We start from the raw sequence: 7,106 nt of genomic DNA on the forward strand, positions 1-7,106 counted from the left end.
TCTTATCGTGCCCCTGTTCTGTGGAATGATCTCCCTGCGTGAATAAAACAGTCAGATTCTGTAGAGACTTTCAAGACCAAACTTAAGACGCACTTATTTTCCGTTTCGTATGGCTAGCATACTGGTATAGTATGTTACTATGCTTTTTAGTCTTTTAAATTCATTTTATTAGGAAACAGAGCGTGCCGCGGCCTCACAGAATGTATCATTTGGGCGCTCACTCATCGGCCCTTTGAAGTGCAGCGAAATGACCAATTGTGTGTGGTTTCTAAGGAAATATTATAAATATTTGGCCAATCAGCATCGCCAAATTTAATGGCTTTGGTCACCTGTAGATTTATCAAAGTGCTGCTGTTTTTGGCAGAAACAGATACCCCACGGACGTTTGGGTTATATTTATTTTTTTGTCTCCTTGTGTTTTGCTCGAGTAAGTTGAAGAACTTTGGGACTTTATGGTTGCTGCTCCTCCTGGTCATTATGTCCTCGGTTGTCTGCGGATTCACCTTTGGATCCCACTTCAGATCAGGTGAGCTGATGAGCTGATTTACTCCCAAATGTTTTTCCTGGTGTGGAAATGAGGATGAAAATTTACGATAAAATGAATGAGTGATGTTTGCTTGTTTGTTTTAGTGGGTCAAAGCTGTGATCTTTATTGGTACAGCGGACCAGTTATGAGGTTTAGAGGAGACCGGGGTTGTTTGTCACAGTGTTCAAAGCTGCAGCCATTTGATTTCACCTTACATGTGATGAGGATCAGCCCACATAAGTGAAATATTCTTTGGAGTGTTCCACAGTCTAAAACGAATGATTTGCTCATCTTAAAAATACAACAACAAAATCTAAATTAGCAATTTGCATTTTTTTAAAAGAAATTCTAACTCAGCCATTACTGACTACACACAAGATGCTTATACGTAGTCAGACTAACTCAAGTTTAGCAAAGCATTAAGTGGTTTTGTATACTTCATTTGCTTTATCCTTTACACTGTTAATTAATTTAACCAATTTAATTTAAAGGTTTGGAGTTATTAGTTAGCCAAATTATTTAATTTAAGTTATTCTAGCTTCTTTATTTTGCCTCCATTCCACTCAGTAATGTTCATGCAAATTATTACCTCAATTTTGTGAAGTTTAAAAATATTTCTTAAACATATTTCACTGAAGTCCAAATAAATTACATGTTTTAAATTATGTTGCTCAGGTTTCACAGTCAAACTATTTATTTTAAAACTATTGTCAACTTATGTCCAACTGTTTTAATTTTGCCTCTCTCTCTCTCTCTCTCTCTCTCTCTCTCTCTCTCTCTCTCTCTCTCTCTCTCTTTTTGGAAGGTGGTGTGAACATTGTAGTATGTACATAATGTTCTTTTGTCAATTGAGGAATTGTTCCAATTTTGAAAGAGTCTAAATTTGGTGAAATTTTCTATTATGTTAAGGGGTGTCATTGTGAAACCCAGGATCTGTTTGTCTGAAGATAATGGCAGTGCAGTACAGTTTGGTGTACTATGTGTGTAATTGGTGTCAAATGGTGAAATGTTCCTTGCTCAAGAACTTAAGTGTTGTATTGTATTTGATACTGTTCCTTTCCAAAGTATAGACACCTTTACGGTGGCCGAGATCTCGTCAGTGTAAACAAGCGTTTGCGGGTGGTGGAGTGGACAAGCAACAAACAACATTGCGTTGTTACGGAGGTGAGTTCAACCAAAATATGTATTTAGGTGTTTAACTAAGATAATCGTGAGTCTTTAATGTGAGTTTTATTTTTAAAAAAAAGCGTGTTGCTGTTAGGGTTGCGTGTCGGGAACCTGTTCTTTTCAGGTATCCTTAAGAAATGATTTGATCCATTCGCTCCTTCAGAGTGGCTGTTGTTTTTGGGGATGTTTGTCAGGAAAATGATCATTTCCCTACATTGATTGCAGACCTTGCAGCGGGTCTGTATAATCAACCGTTTCTGCAGCGCGGCTTTGCTTTGAACCTTGAACCAATGAAGCAGTGCATCGATCTTTGATCTGCTGCTTCGTGGTTCGTTGTTTTATTTCGCTTTATCTTAATTTTGTCCCGCTAAAACCCTAAAGAGCATATATCTGTGAGTAATATTTACCTTTTTTTAAGGTTAAACTGACCTCTTATGGTCTTCTGAAACAGTTGATAGATGTATTTTATAACTTAAAAACGGAACCGATGCTAATGCGTTAGCATGTCTATGGTGTTTTCAGTGTTAAAGTTAACATTAAGTTGTTCGCATCTCAGCACAGTTTGTGTGCATTTTATGTATAATAATTAATGGCTCAGCGTTTCTTGTCATAAGAGTCAAATGTATTACGAAGTGTAATATTTATTTATTTATTAATATATTAATAATAATAATAGCAACAACAACAATAGTAATATAATAACCAATAATGCTACAATACAATTTTAAAGAAACAAAACAAAACACAACAGAAAAGAAAACCAACTAACAATGAACATAAATATAGAAATAAGTAACTGTTTCCTGTGAACACCTAGTGACTCTTAAACCTCCACTTCATCCCTGTTTTAAGTTTAATGACAATTTGTTTCAGTCAAACCACATCTAAGCTGTGTTTTTACATAAGAAAAAATAATAAACTGAAACTAAAATAAAAAATAGTAAACTGCACATTTGTGTCTTTTTTCATGAAAATATCTTATTAAAGATCACATATTACACTTTAGTCAGACCTTTAAAATGCTTTTGTGCACTCTTGCTGTATGTAATATGTTGTCAGTGGTTGAGATAGTTGCCGTAGGCATCTAAAAATGTTCATAATCGGGTGAAACCTGATGGAAATCTCTGTGGTGTTTCTGTGATGTATGTGCAAAATAAAACAAAACACTACATCATAACTTTGTTACAAGCTCAAACTTTGATGTTGCGTGATAAAGTCCTTTTAATAATAACTCACTTAAAGAAATAATGGCAATGGAAACAATGGCAAAACTCACATAAGCAAAAAAAAAAGATTAAACGAAAAAATAATCGATTACTAAAATAATCATTAGTTGCAGCCCTAGTTTGTTTTACGAGTGAGAGCATTTTACCAATTAAATGTGAATAAGCCAGTCAGTTTTGAGTTTCTCAGTGCGCATACATTTTCAAAACTGGTGACAGTTGTTGGGAAAGTGTAAGTACACGGACCCACAACAGGGGGCGCAAATGAACGGACAATGGAATAGGTCAAATAACAACACTTTACTGTTGCGAACGTGCACAACAAAGACAACAGATTACACAATAGATCAGAGGTCAAATTACAAGGTGTCGTGTGGGCAGGCTCGAAGATAGGAGACGCCTGTCCAAAGCACAACCGGAACCACACGATTTCCTCCGCCACCAGACCCCGGGAATACTGGAGCCGCCAAGTCCCGAACTCCCAGGTGGCCACTGCCTCCACGTGTCGGACCTGGTACTGCTGGCGAGGAACAAAAACACAATTAAACGTGGGTGCGTCTGCACCCAGCAATCTGCACGGCAGGGAAGCTACCTCCACCTCTCGTTGGAGAAAAAGTCTGTTATCACTCACAAAAATCACAAAAAGGGCTTTCTATCAAGCAGTCAGGCTGAGGATATTACCTTTCAGGTAGAACGATATCTCGGCAAAGAGGTGGAGATGACGTCTTGCTGATATACCGATGCAGATCAGATGAGTGGTGACAGCTGTCACAGGTGATGAGTGTCAGCTGTCACCCCGGCTGCTCCTGTGAGGCGGTAGCGCCCTCTGGTGCCTGGAGCCCGCACTCCAGGCAGGGTGCCCTCTGGTGGTGGTGGGCCAGCAGTACCTCCTCTTCAGCGGCCCACACAACAGAGTGTTACTTTGTGCACAGCAGAACAATGTTGTCAGTTGTTTTAGGCCCTAATTTTGTATTTTATTGACTGTACAGCCAGCAACACAGCAACCATTTGGCGCATTTACAGGATTAGAACCGATCAAAATACTACAGAAGACAAAGAATTTTTACTTCACAGTTTCAAGTGAGTTTTCTTTGTTTCAGAGGACTTCATATGCATTAAAATTCATGAGAATATACAAAATTTGACTTGCTCTTTTAAAGAAATTCTGGGGGAGCACCCCCAGACCCCCCATAATCAAAAATGTGTTTTTACTTCACAGTTTGAAATGACTTATTTGTTTCAGAGGGCTTCATACTCATTAAAATTCACCAGAATATACAAAATTTGACTTGCTCTATTAAAAGATTTCTGGGGGAGATCCCCCAGACCCCTCCTAATCAGTACTGTGTTTTTACTTAACAGTTTGAAATGAGTTTTCTTTGTTTCAGAGGGCTTCATACCTGAGAAAGGTATTTTTTCTCCAGAAGGCACCATTTTTTTAAAAAGTTCCGGGGGGGGGGGCATGCCCCCTGACCCCCCAATACACTTAGCACCTGCGGCGTGCGGACGGGTCCGCGCGTCGGGACGCAGCCGGCGCGGTGCGGCGGCACAGGAAAAACACCTCCGTGTTGATAACCATTTGTAAAATCCAGGTGGCTTTTGATGGCTTTCAGTAGAGTGAGTATATGAGAAATTGTTTAACAGCTGGACATGTTCCAACTTGTCCTTAAGGCTTCCAACAGAGGTGTTTTTCCTGTGGCGGAGCGTCACGGCGGCTGTGAGCCGACGCTGCAATCCACCCGCACGTCTTTCATTAAAAAAATCTCCTTTAACAGTGGAATATCCAGATAAAATGCTGAAACCGACTTCTTCTGAAACTTCTGTTCTCTCACGACGTCCTGGATCAATAGAGCTCGAAATGTGGAGGTTTTCAGCTTGAAACAGGCTGACGACGGCGCCTGGGACCGCTGCGCGACGTCTCGCTCCGTGGGAAGTCCTTAAAGCGACAGTATCACCTCAAAATCTCTCATCAGCCGTTAAAATTTTCATGGAAAACCAGCTTAATTTTTCGAACCGTGTCCACTTCGATGTGCCTCACAGGTTTAGAAAAAATTTTGATCAAACAAAGCGCCAGTCTCTCAGCAACTTCTCAGACAAAGGAATTCCGACAAGGGGCTGGACGACTCCTCCCACAAGGAGTGCTCACAGGCGAATGACGTCACCGACAGGCGTGGAAAAACTCACGCATGCGCACGAGGGTTCAAGCATGTCTGACGTAAAAACATATGAATGAAATCCATATAGTTTTTGAAAAAATAAAAAAGACCTATACTTTATTGACAGACCTCGTATAATGCCGATGATTTTGTTACGTCCTTGGCGGACGTAATAATAATATTACGTACAGATTTTTAACTTCACATATTTGATTATTTTTGACTTTTAAAAAAGTTCTTAAAAATAAATTGTGGCATCATTTTGCATTAATTTACAGATGAATATTTGTGTATGGCTCAGGCTGCTTGAAGATTAAATACCCTTCTCAAGCTGCTCAGTTCCACATACCTCAATAAATGGGTGCTGTACTTAAATGCTGGTGTAAAATGGCACCGCCATCTTGTCTGCAAACATAGATAGAGCTCGACAGGGAGGGTAACATTAGGACTTTACAGCAGGCCACAGAGCAGGTGATAAGAGACCCTGCAAGGGTTATGGTAAATGTGGGTGTGGAATCCATGAGCTTAGCGGGAAAATTAGTCCAGAAAATGCACTATGGTGATAGTGCAGTTTATGTGACAGGGAGGGAAATTCATCAAGTTGAGACTCTGGCCTGTTTCCACAGACGTGTCCATAAAAATCATAGCGGGATATGCTTTGCTAACTTAATACCCATTATAACACTGGATGATGTTGAAGCTGAGGATGGCCTGTTGGCTGTTCCAGCAATATCAAATATTTCGTGTTTGCTACCTACAACCCGCGTGGAATGTCTCAAACCTAAACCTACTTCCAGGCATCTTATATGCTACTCTGGAACCACCACTAAACCCAAACAGTGCAACTGTCACGTAGCCAGCCCTCTGTGATGGGTTATTTTTGGTGTTTGTTCAGGTCTGTTCCTCTTTGTGTTTGTTTTTTTTTTTTTTTCTGTGCTAACATTCCTTCAGGTTTCGCTTGATTTTTGCAGTTCCTTTCTCTGGGTGTGTTCAGGTTATGACTTGGGGTCAAGTGTTGTATTTCTTTTCATATGGAAGTCTGTTCTCTGCTGCACTCTTGTGTTCTCATTTTGTCAGTACATGTTCTTGTTGCGTAATCAGTGCAGGTGTGCCTCATTAGTTCAGCTGGTTACATCAGGTCACATTTTGAGTTAGTCTTTGTTGGTCCATTGTTTGTTACTCATGCTTTCATTTATTGGTGGTGTGTATAACAGTGATCATTGAAATTCTTTAAGTTTATTTGATAGCTAATATCTTCAGGTAATTCCCAGGGGCTCTAAGCATTTTTGTCTTTTGTTTGTACTTTCTGCTTTACTGGTTTTTCCCTCACACTGCATTCAAGGTTAGTTTGTATTTTAGTTGTAACCTTCCCCACTCCTGCTGTTTTTGACACCTCACTCCTAATTGGATAAAGACTGTATTTTTGTTGAATCCTCGCACTCTCCTGTCGTGTCCCCTATTGGACAAAGACCTTTTTTTTTTTTTTTTTTTAGAAACTTTACCCACTCCTGTTTTGTATGTTTGGCTCAATGACTGTAGTAAAACTTGGCTAGTTTTTTAAACTCACTTCCTGTGTTTTGGATGTCTTGCATTTGGGTTCTATTTTGCTGAATACCTGGCTCTGAATCCTGACGGAAACTGTCAACGACTCTGAGGTCCTTAGTCATAACATAACATCACATCATAACATCATAAGATCACAGACCTCAAAATCATTGTTGATTAATGATCTAATTATGTATCATCACTTAGATATGATTGGGTTATATGAAACCTGGCTTAAACCTACAGCTGTTCTCCCCTTAAATGAGGCCTGGCCACCGGTCTACAGATTTAGTCGTGTCCCTTATGATGCGAAGCAAGGCGAGGGTGTTGCTTTTATTTATAAATCTAGGTTTAGTTTAGCTGTTGGAGGTCACAAATATAATTCCTTTGAACATCTGATTCTCCGCTCTTCCACAATGTGATGTATTGCTAAGCTCCCAAGAATAAAAATCAGCTGTATTACTTATAGCCCCCCGGTCCATACGCTAA

The sequence above is a fragment of the Thalassophryne amazonica genome, chromosome 3 (genome assembly GCF_902500255.1).
Source record: "Thalassophryne amazonica chromosome 3, fThaAma1.1, whole genome shotgun sequence".
NCBI lineage: Eukaryota > Metazoa > Chordata > Actinopteri > Batrachoidiformes > Batrachoididae > Thalassophryne > Thalassophryne amazonica.